We start from the raw sequence: 3,695 nt of genomic DNA, 5'->3' as shown, positions 1-3,695 counted from the left end.
GTTCCTCATGCAGTGCTGGCCTGAGCTCCCTGCTGGATGCAGTAGCCATTTCTGTTGCTCTTCTGTTGGCTCCTGCTGGCATGGGAAATCATCTGTCTTCATGGGGTTAGGTGCTAACACATCATGGGAAAGGAAAACAAATCCTTGTCTGGTGGGAGATTCTGCTTGTGTTATCTCAATTTATGATGCAAAAGGCATGAGTGGAGAAGTAAATGCACAAACCTCACAATGTACTCTGTATCCAGGGAATAGCTTACAATGGGTTGAAGGTGCTGAGATTTGTTTCTCTGCTTATAGTTGGGCTGCTGGATGTTTCCATTCTAGCAAGGCTACCTGTAAATGGCTCTATTCCAAACAGCACCAAAACCAGTCAGATAAACCAGACAGGGATGAAACAAAAGATTAGCATTTTGTTTAAAGCATGGAAGTCAGTCCATGAAAGTAACATGAAAACAGGGTCTCTTTCCTTTGTTTACCCTTCTGCAAACATTTGCTTAGGAGCAATAAGAGTTAATTGTCAAACTTTACAATGTAGTCAGAGATTTTCTCATAAAATGTATAACAGACTCTGCCCAGATGGCAAATGCTGATATGTAAATCTAAAACATGAAAATTTCCATTGAGGGCCAGATGGTGGCTTAATGTGAATTGTTTAACATTTATGTTTATCTTATTAAAAGTGCCTTTATATGTCCAAACTAAGCTATCAATGTGGTTGGAAGAGCATATCACTAAATGAACAGAAAAATCAAACCCTCAGTACAAGGCACCTCCTGCTTACATGGATCATGGGAAAGCAAACATGTCTTCTCTTGAGAGAAGTTGTTTCTCTGTCTTCAAAATTGTGAAGAAAATCAAACCAAAATCAACCAAAATCAAATCACTTTGTCAGCTTGGGAAAAGTCTTAAACCCATATAATTTTCTCCAAAGTTAGGAATGTTGGATGATGGTAATCCCCAAGTTGAATCCCATAGTGCACTTGCCCTTGGCCGAGGCATTGGTGCTCAGAGGGGGAAGGAGCTGAGCTGCAGGAGAGGCTGCAATCCCTCCTGGGCACAGGCTGGGCTCTTCCTGCGGCCCCTTGGCTCTGCCAAGCCCATCATTTCCTCTGATGCAATCCAAGAAGTTGCACAACGGAGGAAAGAACAAGTGGGTGCTTGTGGAGGCTGTCACATGAGGCTGTGCCTTTGCTGTAAATGTGTCTGATATTCAGGGAAGTGGTCAGCCTGGCTCTGAAGGGCAGCAGCCAACTCTGGATCAGATGAATCTTTCACAGGACTCTTGGAGCATGTGTTCCAGTTTAGAGGCCAGTCTGTGCTTATTTGTCCCTCCAAATGAGTCTTTCTGAGACCAGCACATCATGCTGAGGCACCTAAAAACCAGCAGGTTGCTCTTGCACAGGAGAGGAGAGCACGTTTTAATAGCTTTAGTTTTACACTCTAGGCATCAAGTACACAGTTACTTCTGGGATACTTTCACAGTAGAAGGGGAAAATTGCTTCAGTGGTGAACCTAAGGTAGATTGCCTGCCTGTGTGGGTACCTCTGTGTATGTGTGTGCTGGTGTTGGACAGGGTGGGGAAATAAAGAGGAAGACTGTGGGGAGGCTAAAGGAACAAAATTGCAAAATGTTTGCTTTAGACTGCAAGGGATTTTTAAGAGTTCTTTGCCATTACTGCATGCTTGTGGTTGTGATTCATTCCTCAGTGAATCACTTGTCAACGTTGACTCCTTTAACTTTAACCTGAGGCTTTGGACTAATGACCAGAATACTTTTTTTTCTTGAAAAGGATATTACTAAAAGCATTGGTTGAAATTATAGGTAAGTGTTAAGTGGCAGGTTAATATTTAAATCAGTGTGCTGTTAGATACTACATATCAGCATATTGACCAGAAGAACACTTCCTCCATATAGTCCATTTATGTTAGGAGTAATTAGTTAAATTGTTATTCAAAGTTAAGACTAATATTGCTGTATTTATGTACAGCTTTTCAAACTGAAAATAGGAGGGCTTTTTTACCAGTTACATGGTGGTAACAAAAACAAAACAACCCATCCTTTTGCTTTTAAGTGTCAGTAGCACAACTAAATAAAATTTAAAAGTGTGCCTGACAAGCAGTGCCCTCCAGGGTAGAGCATGACACTGTTTGGCAAAGCTCAACTGTCTGCTAGAGATAAGACACTGACCTAAATATGGTCACTTGAAAAATAGTGACAGGAGCCAATCAGTGCTGTCATATTTGTCAGACAACAGCTGAAGATCCTGACAATCTTGGTAAGTATGCAAGCATATTCATTCAAAAAAGAATCCTGAACTGACTGCTGCACACACAAAGTGGTGTACAGCCACAGCATTTTCTTTGGTCAGCTGGTGTCTTTGGAGACATCTCATCCCACAAAGGAGGCAGCACCCAAAGCTACTTACTTTGATAGTGAATGTTGCCATTAGAAGGGCTGAAAAAGGTAATGGCTGGGTCTTAAGTTTTTGTACTAAGGCTATATGGATTTTCTTCTTAAGGAAAATGTGTTTTGCCTTCTGTAGCTTCAGAAAAAAAAAATTGTTTTTCATGGTTTAACCTGAAACTGAGCACCAGTTCTGATATTTTTGTAGATTATACACACACATGCACAAAAAATCTTTTGAGTCACATTTTTAATGGTGCTTTATAAATGAATAATTCAGAAGTGAGCCCTAAAATCCAGATCCTGCAGTTTTATCCAGAACATATTGCAAATGCTCAGAGACTAGGAAACACTTTTGGATCTGCTGCAGAAGGAGACACTGAGCAGCTGGTAAACTACTGGCCCTTAATGAAGCTATACCATATTGCAGTATCTGCAATTACTGCAGAACTTAATTAGTTCATTTTACCCTGCCAATCTGGAAAGACCAAACATTGTCTTGGGCAGCCACTGTAATAATTTCAGCTTCTTCATTGCTGGCCATTAAAGCTGAGTTTGGTCTCTCCCAGCAAGGTATATTAAATATGTTTTAGATTTGGAAGTGCCTGCATTGTGTTACACAAATATATTTTACATAATTACTCAATTTTAGTAAAAATACATTTTTTTAGTTATGAGTAGAAGTCATTTATGCCATGTGGAATGCAGACACTAAATTGGTTTGTTCAGATGTGGACTTGGCCTGAAGCTTTTTGCCATAGCTGTTGTACAGACGTGATCATTTTGAATGGCAGCATGAGCTGGCATTCAGGTTACTTTGTTTCTCTATTTGAAAATAACCTTCAGAAGGAAGGGAATGTTTTAATTTGATATGATGGCAAAAAAATCTGTCTTGGGTGTAGAGCTGCTGAGTGAATCAGGAAGGTTCTGTTTAAATGAAATGCAGTGTTTGGTGTATTACTTGTACAGTGTTAATCTGATGAGGATGCCCAACATTGAACATTATTTTCACATGCTGCCCTAAAGGGTAATTTTTAGCATAATAAAATCAAAAATTTCCAGGTACCAGCTAAACGGTTGGCATTTACCCATCTGAGAAATGCAGCTAGCAAATATTAAAATTCTGTATCAGCAGGCATACAAATTGATACATTTTGAGTGTTTGAGTGTTTTCTTCATAGAAGAAAATACTCTAGACTTCAGCCCTAAGAATATTGACTATTTGATCAGTAAAAAACTAAAACAAAAGAATCTACTAACCCCCTTGCCCCCCCCCCCAATTAAAAGCCTTG

General features: G+C 39.8%; 1 protein-coding gene across 1 annotated transcript in view; it reads left to right on the top strand.

The window, feature by feature from the left end:
- Positions 1-3,695, top strand: part of NFE2L2 (nuclear factor, erythroid 2 like 2) — a 22,481-nt gene that overhangs the window by 12,568 nt on the left and 6,218 nt on the right. The window lies entirely within an intron of this gene.

The sequence above is a fragment of the Geospiza fortis genome, unplaced genomic scaffold (genome assembly GCF_000277835.1).
Source record: "Geospiza fortis unplaced genomic scaffold, GeoFor_1.0 scaffold112, whole genome shotgun sequence".
Taxonomy (NCBI): Eukaryota; Metazoa; Chordata; class Aves; order Passeriformes; family Thraupidae; genus Geospiza; species Geospiza fortis.
The sequence above is the reverse complement of the archived record's forward strand: the minus strand, read 5'-3'. Positions and strand labels throughout refer to the sequence as shown.